Source organism: Excalfactoria chinensis, chromosome 4 (genome assembly GCF_039878825.1).
Source record: "Excalfactoria chinensis isolate bCotChi1 chromosome 4, bCotChi1.hap2, whole genome shotgun sequence".
In the NCBI taxonomy this organism is placed as follows: domain Eukaryota; kingdom Metazoa; phylum Chordata; class Aves; order Galliformes; family Phasianidae; genus Excalfactoria; species Excalfactoria chinensis.
This window is the reverse complement of record NC_092828.1, coordinates 63,183,537-63,196,996: the sequence shown is the minus strand read 5'-3', so window position 1 is coordinate 63,196,996 and position 13,460 is coordinate 63,183,537. Positions and strand designations below refer to the sequence as shown.

General features: G+C 38.5%; 1 long non-coding RNA gene across 1 annotated transcript in view; it reads right to left on the bottom strand.

Moving 5' to 3' along the window:
• The window catches only part of LOC140251292 (uncharacterized), a 113,435-nt gene that overhangs the window by 72,456 nt on the left and 27,519 nt on the right, over positions 1-13,460 (bottom strand). Inside the window, exon 3 of the long non-coding RNA XR_011903396.1 lies at positions 378-494. This is a non-coding gene — a long non-coding RNA (uncharacterized lncRNA). The remainder of the gene's footprint in view (positions 1-377; positions 495-13,460) is intronic.

Sequence of the window (13,460 nt, the reverse complement as noted above, 5' to 3'; positions counted from 1 at the left end):
TGACAATGGGGGGGAGAGGAGGAAAAGTACAGTGGTAACAATGGGCAGAGGAGGATGAATTGGAAGAGTAGAAGAAGTAAAATGGCAGCAATGATGTGAGGAGGATGAAGAGGATGAGGACAGTGGCGACAAAAGGAATCAGAGAAGGAAGAGAGTGCTGACAACAGTATAAGGAGGAGGAGGAGAAGGAGGAAGAGGAGAAGGTAAGCCACAATGTGAAGAGGAGTACGGAGGTGGTAGCAAGAAGAGGAGAAGCAGGAAGAGGTGTAGGAAGACGGTGGAGAAGACGAGAGAATGAGGAGGAAGAGGAGGAGGACAACAACAATGATGGGAGGAGGAAGATAACTACAGGAGGAGGAGAATGGAAATCTGCTTACCATTGGAAGGCTTCAGGTACTCAGGAACCTTCAGCAAGATGCCCTTGCCTCCCACTGCCAACCCTTAAATTAGGTCTGGGACAGGGTGAATCCTGGCTCAAGCCCTTCCAGTTACACCTCATATGTGGAAAGAAAAAAAATAGTAAGAGAACAAAAGCAACAAAGATTGTCTGCCGCCCTTTTTTTCCTGGAGTTTTCTTCATTTGTTTCCTCTCTTTTCATTACCTGAAATCCAGAGCATACAGCTGTATTCAAGGACCAAGTCATGGGAGTTTAACTACAAGCCTGCAGAGTCTTTTCGCCTAAAGATAAATAGTTAAACATTTGATTCTATCGCCTACACTTTTCTCTTTCTAATCTGAAATGAAGTGGGTTGTTAACAGAAGAGTGAAATTCTTTATTCTCCTTTTCAATACAAAGCTGTGGGAAGACTGAAACAATACTTGTCACACACGTCATCCTTCAAGAACTGAGTTGCTTCCCTTTATGCTTTTTGAGTTCATAAGCATTGCCAGGTTAAAAAAAATAAAAAAAAAATAAAAAAAAAATACAATGCTCTACTGCTCATTATCTAGTAGAATGTGGGTAATTATCTAATAATTAGGCTGACTGTTCTTTTTCTAAAGCACTGCCCAGATCATCACAAATTACTTCAAAAGCTGTTTTATTTCACATACATATATGCTACCTTAAAAAATTAGGCAGACTTTCACAGCAATATTAACAGAGATTAACAGCATCAACAGTGAAACCAGACACTGCATTTTCAGCAACTGGTTGAACTGCACACAATATAGCTTCCTTTTCTATACAGCTGCACATCTATGCTGGTTCAGAAGCTGCTGCTTTAGAACAATTATTCAAAGCAATCAGAAAATGGAAGTAAAACTGTAGCAGGCCTATGTTATGCGTGATTCTTTCCTAAGTACTGCATTTGGTAAAATTTAAAAGGAAATTATTTTACCAATGAAGTTGTATGTAGCAAACAATGGTTAGGTATATTAAAATGTACTTACCTAATGTCTGACATTCTCCCCACAGTGTCTTCTTCCCACATAACTTTCACTGACATTACTTGTGTTGCACTGTATTCCTGCTACCCCCTTAGGCTAAGGCAGGCACCTAAGCAGCAATGTCACCCATTTAAAGCCCTCATCTAGCTCAAAATCTCACTATTCCCGTAAGTTAGAGGAATAGGCAAAATCAATAACCGCATTATACCATGCTTCCTCTGCTTGTTTCTTTGTTTTTAAATCTAAAAATATACCAGCTTCATGTTTCTAGATGCTTCTGTCTGGCAGTACTGCAGCAGATATATCGGTCAGTAACACTCCCTTGTCTACGCTCCTTGCAGTCCCCTCCAGTCATATACCTAGCCAACAGCACAACCATGTCTTCTCACAACTTTGTTTCATCATTAGCTAGAAGGACTCATCCCGCCACATAGTGAAATGCAAGAGTATCCCTAAAGGATACAAACCTATTCCTCTGTGTCCTGTCCAGCTTTATTACTTTGATAAAGGAAGTTAATGTGTAACTCTTGCATATGTTGAGACAGAAAAAGGCAGAAATATCCATAACCAGATTTTTGCATAGTTAAGGTTGTGAGATAAACAGATATCAATGACTGTATACACAAGTTTGTATTCAAACTATAGTCTTTTCTGGGAAAAGTTTCAACTGGTCTGTGATGAGGAAAATGGATACTGAGGGAAAAAAAAGATGACAGTATTATTCAAAGCAAACAACAAATAACAGGCTGCAATGTTTACATGAGTCATTTGACAATATTTTTATCAGTGAGCAACAGAAAGGAAAAAAAGGTAGAACAGAGGGAAAAGATACACTGACTGCAATTGTTGTGACAAAGATTTTATAGAACTTAGTCTGAATGCAATTGAGCTTACTGGTGGTAGCATTAATTAGAGATTCTGAACATCAACAAAAAGCACAAACAGTCCTACAAGGTAGGCTTCCTTCTACAGACAAATAAAAAGATTAACCTATCTTAAAAAAAAAAAAAAAAAAAAAAAGAAATCTTTTAGGAGGGATATAAGAGTATAAGCAGTTGTAAAAGAATAACCATAAAACATAGATGGAGTGGAAAAGATCTGACAAATGGCTTTGTCAGCGCCATTCAGGAATAGCTAATGTATGTAGAAAGAGATTCATTAGAATTCCTTAAGCTGTTCCAGTCAATGTAACTACAGATCTACATTAATTCTGCAGCAGACCAGAGGCTATCTCACCTTTGAATGTGAGTGGAAATTAATGATCTTTCAATAAAGAGATAAGTTCTATCATAAACGAAGTTTTCATCTTCCTCTCAAAGATATACAAGTCATACCTTCCCTGTCACAGAGATACTGGAAATAGAGCTTATACTATTTATTTGCAGGCTAATGTAGTCTTTCTTTCCCTCTGTTTTGCCAGTTATTTATATTCAGATGATTATATATCATATACCAGTGTGTCAGGGACTTAAAGAGTCAGACCAAAGAATGATCCTGCATTGGAACAAAGGATTCTGGGAAATAACATAATGAATAGCTAAGTAATTAGAACCATGGGCTGCATGACAGTTTTAAGGGAAGTGGTATGTGGGGCTACAGTCAGTTATCTTGTTTTGGTAGGGAGATAACCTTACCAGTAATCTTGTTTGGCAAATGGCTGAGCTTGCTGGCAGGCAAGTGTTCCACTTGGGTTCTACATCACACACTGGCCACATGGATGCAGCATGCAAGTAGAAAAAGCCCTGTTGACTCTGGAAAGAATAAAAGCAGGAGGGATGCTGAAGTGGGTTTGAGAGGAAGAGTGCACTCCAAAGCAAGGAACACCCTGCTGATACTACCGAAGCCACTGCTGTTAGGTTCCTCCTCCTACTTGGCATTTCTGCGCTTGCTTAACGGAGCTTCTGTTTTAGCTTACTAGAGTTCATGCTGCACTTGCTTTTGGGAGTTTCTGCTTGCCACTTACTATGATTATCTAAGTGTAAGCCTGAGTGTGTGTGCCGAACAAAACCCATAACACTCCATGCTGCCCTGATGTAAAACTGCTTGCCTCTGCTCCTGAGACATCCTGTCTCAGATTCTAACCCTGAAACAACCTGACAAAGCCACAAAGACATATGGCTTTATGACTTCTTACTTAACACTTTTCATGAACAGCATTTAAGTACCTTTATAAAAAATTATCATTATTCCTGCTTGGAGAGGAAAGGTGGAACTATACAGAGGTAAGTTAATTTTCCCATGGGACGTCAGCCCTTTAAGTGCCTCCCTAGGAGCACAATACAGACATCCCAAAGTCCATTTTGTGGGTTTATCCATTCCTTCTCACAGCACTGAAAATCGTGACCAAAATATAGAAATCCAAGCATCAAATTACCACAGAAAAAAGCCATCCTCTCAACACAATGGGAGGTTTAAGATGACTCTTACTTGTTATGAACAACTTTGGAAAGTTATAGCAAACAGTGTAAGTATACCTCTAGGCTTTCCTCCCTCAGCATAGTACAGATAAATATTACAATTTTTTCAGACAAAAGTATATATGCTAGTGCCAGCCTTATTCCAGTTACTAGGGCAACAACGAGAGCATAAACACCCAAACAAAACCCACAAGCCAGATCAAATCAGCTGCCGTTTTGCATGAGTTGTGCCTATCAGAGTTGGTAAAGATTTTTAAAAGCAGATGATGGGAGTCAGCTTACTAAAAAGGCAGCTTTAATTTTACTCTTTCTTCTGCTGCACGCAACAACTGTCATCACATTCCACTTATGCCTTTTTGAGATCACTGCAAGCAGAATATTATTCTACCTTAAGCATCAATGTAATTATCATTCCTTCCATAGATGCAGGCATCCAAATAAATGAAATTTCAACAGTGCTTAGCATCAAGCAGCTTCTAGGCTTTAAGACAGAGGAATTGCACAGGATTCAAAGTGGAGAGAACAGGCTTAACTGCCTGGAATAACGTTGGCAAAATGTAATGTCACTTTTATGTGTAGTAATTTGACAGTGAAACAATAACATTGTGCCTTTCATCGTACCCAATCAACACTGAGTTACAACATCTTATCAAATCTTTATTAAACTCATCTTTGGAAAACAATTCGCACTGAAGTCGATTCGCTCTATCAATAACACTTTAGTCACAGCAGTAGGAGCTCTGTTAAACAACTTGCTAATTGCATTTCTCAGTCTTTATGGTGAAAGATGTGCTAACGGATCCGAACAAGTTGTTACAACAGGAAAATTCCTCACAAATAAGCCCCTTCAGATAAATCACAGGTGCTTCATATACACAACCACAGCCCCTTTGCTTCCTTCTGAGAGCCTGAACTGTGAGATGAGCAACAGCCATTGCCACAAGGAGCATGCCAGAGAGAAATGCTCTACCTTTGCCAAGATAATCATGCCTGCAGAATGGAAATGACACTCTAACAGCTTACCATGCAAGAAAGCACACATTCATTTCATTTTCTACAGGTGTTTGTGTGAGCCAGTGGTCTACACTTATAAATTCTTTGCATATCCTGGTGTTCGTGTAAGTCAAAACACGTGACAAGCCCTAGAATATTTAAACCACGCATCAGTGTAGAATGTTACAGCTATATCTTCAAAACACAGCTGGGTTTAACAAACTGCTTCAATTCACAATATCTCATATTTTATTTATAAACATTTCATTAAAATATGAAGTGCTATCTATGGGAGCATAATGACCATTTCATTATACAAATAAAGCAACCCTAAATGTTCTTCATAAAATGCACCACATTCTCACAGTGCGTGCAGTGAATTATGCATGCGTAATTATCTGAATTATTTTGAAACTGTTATCAGATAAATTATGTACAATTTGTCTGTCGTGAAGCTAATGAAGGTAGTAATAAAACACTGCATTAATCAGAACTGAGAGTTTACCCTTACATAACCGTATTTCCAGAGAACTGTATCATTTTTACAATGGAATGCAAAGTACCAAGAGTTCTGCGTAGCACAGCTTCTATGTACACATAATAGCAGTTCAGAAATGTAGTAATTCTTTGATTTTCCTTTGACTAATATTTTAGGCGGCAGGTTTAGGAATCTTGCTATTTGTGTAATAATATTGTTTATGACATCTTCCTTTTTTTATTTCCTTTTGGTGTGTAATTTACTCAAATGAATGCTTTGCTATTCTCTATAACAGATCTCTAGCGAAAGTGTGTAGCGGAGAGAAATTAATGAAACAAGGCATTTTTTAACACTTTGTAAAATATCCAGGAGAATGTTCTAAGCAGAATTCAGCACAGTCTTACTTAAGTATAAGGAAACAGCTCCTTGGAGGACTCATTTCCACTTACACACTTACCAGTATTTCCACTGCCCCACTGCTTAACTTCATTCACATGCCATCAATCCACTATATTCTGTAAGTTTATATTTTCCTCATGCATAAATTAACTCTCTGCACAAAACCTCCTGATTCCCCCATACCAAGAACCCTCTGAACAGCCCAACCTTTACTAAAATACGCTCAAAATAAATAGCTCATAGCATTGGCCAGCTTTTTTTCAGTCAGCAGAGATCTGACTTTGTTGGTACAAACATCTCCACGGTGAACATATTTAAAGCTCAATTTTCATTCTTATACATGCTAATTAATTTTACGTTCTGAGCTATCAGAGAGAAATGGCAAGAGGGAAATTGCTAAGGGAAGAACTCCCAGAGTAAAGTTAAAAGAAAACACTTTCATACATTTTAATGGTGAAAGAAGCAAAAGTGATGCCTCCTTTTCTATATGAATCCTTATGAGGGATTCTTAAGCCTCTAAGTATAGCTCTATTTACTAAACCACTCTTTCAGCTCTTACAAAAGTTCTTTTATGTGCTTCTTTACATTGCAGTTCATTTCAATTTCCACAGCAATAGCTATTTTGACAACTTAACAGGTACTCTATTTACTTGAGTACGCTTTAGGTATAATTGGAAGATATGACAACATAGGGCTTAACTGTAGCTATGAACATCTGTCCAAATGGAAAAAAAATTACCATGTGAACCATATCTACAGAAGAAAAAAAGCCACAGGAAATCTGGGCACAATATGAAGCAGAGTATGAGAGTATGGCACAGAGACTGCCAACACAGCACAAGCCCAAGGTGAGTTATCTGTAACCACACATCCCAAAAGCAAGACAGAGCTGTCAGCACTGTGTTCAGCATAGATTAGTAAGCATTAGAAGCAAAATTAAAGCTAGGCCAGATTGCGCTGACTAGAATATGTGGAATTTACACTCATTTTTTAGTTTATCTCTCCCCTGAGGCAGCTTTAATGGGATATACCTCAGTCAACCCATCATCATACAAGACAGTTTTCAAGAGACACAGCATACTTCTCAATGTCTGGGAACAAGATGGGTTACTAATGAGATCTGTAACTACAGAATTATTGTCTTAGGCACCAATTATTCCAAACTGTGTGGTATAGCCAAAAAAAAGGTGTCAAAAAAGCACCTATAATAACAAGATTGTCTCAGTACCTGTCCATGACTTACAAGTTACAGAAAAGCACCAATGAAGAAGCGCATGCTGATACTAGAGAGAGATGCCCTAAGGACTTTCGTGGCCAGTTGCAAGTCACAAATGTTCTTTACACAGTCAAAGTTACTCAGAGCACTGCAGTTCTCAAAAAGCACTTAGCTGGCAAGTGGGAAAATGAGAACACCTGACCCCATAGCAAAGAATGCACAAAATGCCTCAACGTGGCCGAGGCATAATGAACCAGACTAAGATGCTCCAAATCCACACTTAGAAGGGAATGAAAAGCAAGGGCTGCCCACCTGGGGCAGGTATAATTAAGCAGAGAGCCTCAGAGCTTGCGAAAAATGACCGGTGGCATACAGAAATGGGGAAGAAAACAACAGAACAGGAGGTCCTGACAATAATATCAGGGTACAGCATTAGGACCAAGAATCACAAGAACCCAGACTCTCTCGAGAGTACAAAACATTTGACCAATCTCACTTAACAACACCTTTGCTTGGAGTTAATTTAAGTCAGCTCTTTGCACATGAAATTGTTGTGTTATGCCAGAATAGCTACTCACCCTAGCTGTAGGGCTTCCTTTGCCATCTTTCAAGAATCACAAGTGAATGACATGTAAGTATTTCCTTAATTAGTTTGCCCAAACCAACAGGTAAGAGGCAGCAATCTTTGGTCGTTTTCTTCCGGGGAAAACCTGAAGTCATGAATGTTTGCTTTTTTAGGAACAGCATGCAGTAAGCCAAGAGCACCAGACCTGTCACACACATGATGGCAGGACTCTGCACTGACAAAAAAGTTGACAAAAACTTTCTCAAATTTCAGGGTATTTTACTAAGCTGTTCTAAAATATGCAGAATAGAATTCAGTATGAGATACGAGCTGTAAATAACTATGGCAGTAAAAAGACCTGGCCTTTTAATTTGCTCATTTGAATGTCTATCCTTTTCACCCATTAATCTTCTGCTCAGTTTTACTGTAATCTTGGGAAATACAATAGTTCAGAGATAAACAAGGGAAAAGGATTAGACATAAAATATCAAATGCAAAATAAAAAAAGGCCAACTAAAAATACACGAGTAATAAATCAGGCAAAGCAGAATGACTTTATTGTATACTCAACCTTTGAGGAAATATAAGTGCTATGCATTTGTTTGACAAATGCGTATTGTATTTAAAATCATAAAAACAATTACACTGACATTTCCCTCCATCTGTATTGCACAGCTCACTGCACTATTCACGATTAAACATTCTAAACTAACTTCCACAAACAAAACACCTTCTGTGAACAAAGACAAAAATAAGTTCAGTTTTTAAGCAAAATAATTCTTAACACCAATTATGAGTTAACATGGCAATAATACATGTATGTTTTTGCTTGTTTGGCACAGGCAATCTGCTTCACAGACAGAAGAACAGAGAGAAAGTCAAATGTCTGTAGCTTGACAATACCATGGTCAAGTATTCATTCCACTGACATCTGCATGTTGCCACTGGAGTTAGAAGTTAACACTACTAATTTGTATAATTAGGAAGCGCTACTGTAGTGAAAATTTCTTCCATGGTAGCTAGAAAGAAATACTTTTGAAAGAAAGGGATTTTCCTTGCAGTGTTATGGTTAGCCACTATCACTGCTAAACTATTTTTATTCACTCCAAGGTTGTACACAAACTGTGAAGAAAAATAAACAACTGTCTGTGACGATTCAAATACAACCATTCCAAAATTGTCAGAAGTTCTGCTGAAATACTTTTATACAGACTTAATAGGTTCTTAATGAAAAGCACTTATTGGCTGGAAACGTACGGCTCTGCTCCATTTTGCAAACGAAGCTGTAGGTAAATGCTTAGTCCTCAATTAACAGAGGTGCTAAAAATAACATGCACACAGATGATTCTGCAGAGGTTTCCTAAACCTTCTGAAGGTTCAAGAAAAAAGTTGAAGGAAACTTAGAAATACAGATGAGCTTATCAGCAATACTGAGGTCCAAAAAGCAAAACACTTTCCTTAAAATGGATTCACATCAACTGCTTGCATTCCCAAACTATTTATTGAAACAGTTTTCATGCTCTTGAAGCATGCCCACCAACACTGGAACTGTGCTGTTAAACAAGGATTCATTTATAACAGAATACAGCACCAAATCAGGTAAGCATATATAAATAATAAATCCAATAGTGCAAAAAATTTACATACTCTTCCATGGGAAGGAGCCAAGACTTTTTGATCAGAAGTGCATGCTCCAAACCCACTCCCCAAACCAAGTGATCAGACTCCTACAAAACATAGTAGGAACTGTCTGCCATTATTTTAAGCACATCCTAAAGAAGTTACACATGAAACAACAACAAACTGCTGTTAAAACACGCAATTATGGAGTCTGAGTCTATAGTGTAAGATGAAAACACACAAAAGAAACTTAAACTTCAGCATCGCTATTCAGAGATAGTTTAAACTGCAGACACTGTGACCTAAGTGCAAGTTTGCTCTCCCTTGCCCAACAGTAGATTAAATGAAACCTGCACACTGAGAGGAGCAGACAAAGAAAAAAACATTCAAGGAAACAATGGTGGGCTTTTTTTGTGAGGCAGCAGAGCTGAAGGCAAATCCTTCTACTACACACAGACTGAGGTCACCGATTCTTTCAACATAATCAACAAGATTTTGACCTCTTCAGCTGTTTCTTATAGAAACAAATACGTGTGTGTGTGTGAAATCCCTTCCAATTATTCTTCATTCATTTTATGACCTTCTCTTAAATCAGAGATCTGTGCTTTTGACGTGGTTCTTTTTAGATGACCTATGCTTTCCCCAGAAGTGATCTAGATCCTCTCTAACTCTGCACACCATTAAAAAAAATGAAGTCTCTTTTCAGGTCCTTCATTTCCACTCAACTCCCTTCTCACCTGTGCACAAGGTCTCTATTACTGCACAACATCTATTGTAGATGAAAATGTCTATTTAAAAGCTGATGAATTGGCTAGGTAGAGAAAAGCATCTTTACTACATGTCAGCTTCACAATGGAACAAAAGTCAAGCAAGCCATACCTGGAGCACTGCATTCAGTTCCGGACCAGTACAGGACAGAAATGGACACAATAAAGGCAGTTTAACAAAGGCCATTAAAATATTTTAGGAAATGAGAGCTGGGCCTGTTCAGCCTGGAGAAGAGAAGGCTTAGGGACCTTTCTTTTAATTTGCATCTAGAAATAAAAACAGTGGTATAACAAGCTGCCCAATCTATGTCAGATACTTGGCTATGATACCAGCTGCAAGGTGGCAAGCCATCATTCCACACACACGTTCATGCGCAAAGGCAAAATGGCAGCTGGCAGCCAGCCTTCTAAGGCACAGTTTAGCAGCCCCAAAGTCATCACAGTAGCCAGTACTGCCTTCAGTGTACGCATACACTGCTCAGAGCTGTTCTCAGAAAGAGCGCAGTCTTAGAAGGGATTGACAGATAAGTTCTTACTGCATTTACTCCTATCATTTTCAAACACCCAAGTCTGCGACTACTGCACCAGGACTGGAGGTTACCTTTCCACCGCTTCTTGACTTCTGACTTTCTTTCCACTATACAAACCAAAATGTTCTGCAGCACAGTTCATCTGATTTTAACACATTACTGCCTTTGAAGTAGTAATGGACAGAAATAGCAGTACAAATACCTCTGCTATCTCCTACATTTCAGCAATGTGAAGAGACTTCAGAGTAATATTTGAAGCTTACTGTATCAATAATGTGATTTTGGTTTTTAATCAATATAGAGTAGATATGCTAAAGCCTTATTTTCAGGAAAAATGAACAGATGATCTCATATTAAAACATTTTCACCCAAATTTTAATTAAATCATTCTTTTCTAAGTATATGAATCTGTAATTGGAAATTAATCGTATCTCATTTTTATTCAAGGTTTCCTTTGAACAGTGTGGAAAAGAACAGTTGTAATTTGTACACCTAAACCCATCAATGAGCAGAACAAAGGAAGCTTGAGGAAGGTACTCATAGCAGTGTCTGGCAAGATGTGAAGAAGAGGAACTGACAAAATTCTCCCCTTATAATTGGTAAAGGTTCAGTACAGAGGAAAAAAGAGGAAAAGAGAATGCAGACGTTTTCACCTGTTTACCATGAACACAATGACAAATCATTTTTTTCACTTGCCCTTGCAACAGCTTTTATTTTTATGGAACTGTTAACACCTCCTTCACTTTTCCTTTCTTCAGTCTAAACAAACTTTTCCATCTTTCTGTACAATTCATGATTTTTGCTCTCTTCTGCAGTACTTCCAATTAGTCCACATTTTTAAAAAGTGAGGTGGCCTAAACCACCTGCAATACAACTTTCTGATTTTCCCCCAGAACACAGGATTAGTTCCTCACCTACAAATGATTCACAGCTCTGACTGCCGGCTCTTGAATAAAATCTAAAGGTGAGATTAGGTTCACTACATTCACTCTACTGTACAAACACTGAATCACTTTTGCTAAGCAGTATGTGTACAAATGTATTTTGCACTTCTTTGTTGCAAAACCTACCTCTATCATTGGAGAGGAGATGGGAGGTAAGGACATCAAAAGGGCAATCATTGGGAGAGGGAGGCTGAAACTTCCCCGTCTTCTGAAGCCCTGTCATGGCTTCCCTTGGAATGATTCATTAATATAAGAATCATGAAATAATTTGGGCTGGAAAGGACCTTTAAGATCACCTAGTTCCAGCCTCCTGCTACAGGCAGGAACAGCTCTGTCTAGACCAGGTTGCTCACGGCTCCATCCAGCCTGGCCTTGAAGGGGACATCCACACCCTCGCTGGGCAACCCTTCTAGTGTCTCACCACCCTCACAGTAAAAAATTGCTTCCCAATATCTACTCTAAATTTATCCTCTTCCAGTTTAAAATCATTTTTACTCATCCTGTTGCTAAATGCCTTTATAAGGTCCCTCCACAGCTTTCCTGTAAGTCCCCTTCAGGACCTGGAAGGCCACTATAAAGTCTCCTCGAAGCCTTCTCTTCTCCAGGCTGAAGAGCCCCCAGCTCTCTCAACCTGTCCTTGTAGAAGAGGTGCCCCAGCCCTCTGATCATCTTAATGGCCCTCCCCTAGACCTGTTCCAACAGCTCCATGTCCTTCCTGTGTTGAGGGTCCCAGAACTGGACACATCTAGTTCTGTAATCAGCTAAACTCTTTCCTCATATTGTATGCCACGTATCAGTATTCCACAAGACCATATTCTTTGTCTACTTTTTATGCCTTGAAGCTCCTGGCCACTTCAGGCTTTCATACAAGCAGATTAAAACATTGTAATCCTGTAAATTTAATCCATTTTGCATTGAACTGAAGATTAACGTTATTACATTTTAATTATGGCATGAAAATGAGTGTAAAATTAGAACATGAAAAGGAAAGGTTCAAAACGCTCTCATACTCTTATCACTGTCTAAACACATGCACCACCAGGGGACTCGATCCTGCTTTCAGAACCACCTTGTACATTTAGTCACCCGATCAGCCAGATCAGATTCTTCACAGATAATTTAGCTTAGCTGTAAAATGAGACTTCATTCCCCAACCATCCATGCATGGCTCTTAAGATGCAGTGATTAAAGCTAGTTGATGCGATTATACTAAAGAAAAAGATCCACAGCAGCCCTAATGCTAAAGCAAAGGCATGCTTTTCTGAAGATTACCTCACATGCATGCACTTTTCTATGGAACTCTTCAACCTATAACTAAGGACTGACCTGGGCATCTCACTTCCAACATGCACTAAATGTGCCAAATCTCATGTTAAAATCAATACCACAGAATGCATAGAAGCCCGTGTATAGTTCTGAATGATTAGGAAAGCTGATAAGATATCAGGGCTGCGAAACAGAATTGTCATTCTTTCCAAAACAAATTTCTAAATTGTAAGAAAAAAATATTCAGCTTTAATTAGTGTTGTATAGTATTTGATGGATGTAATACTAAAACCACAGTATGTGGAATTCAGATTTTGAACTATGATTACTGCCCAACTACTGCAATCCCAAGCTACTGCAATAAAATTAACTCACCAATATCACCTTCACTTCAAGTCATACTAGAGGACATACAGACATTTTCTGTATCTCCACTTTATATTCCTACGTTTTGAGGAAACGCTACATTTTCTCAGCACTTCAGCACAGTAATAGCTATTATTAACTGGGCGGGAAAAAGTAGCTATGAAAAATATGTTAGATCTGCCTAACTCTTTTAATAGCAATGTGATAGAATTTTTGATCTTTACTTTTGCAAGATTTTACAAATTGGAACCTATGAAAACACCAAGCAAGATTTTCAACTACACGCTTCCACAGAGGTCCAAGGACCTGCCCTAATTGTTCCAGGCTATAAAGCATTCTTCTATGCATGCAAGGTAAAAATATGTATTTGAATAACTGGTGAACTGCATAGAAAAAGGAAGAAAAAAAAAAAAAAAGAAGAAAAGAAAGCGCTAAACCAGACCCAATTTGAAATGTAAATCATTAACACAAGCACTCGCTGTAAGCGAACATTTCATTCTGCATCTAGC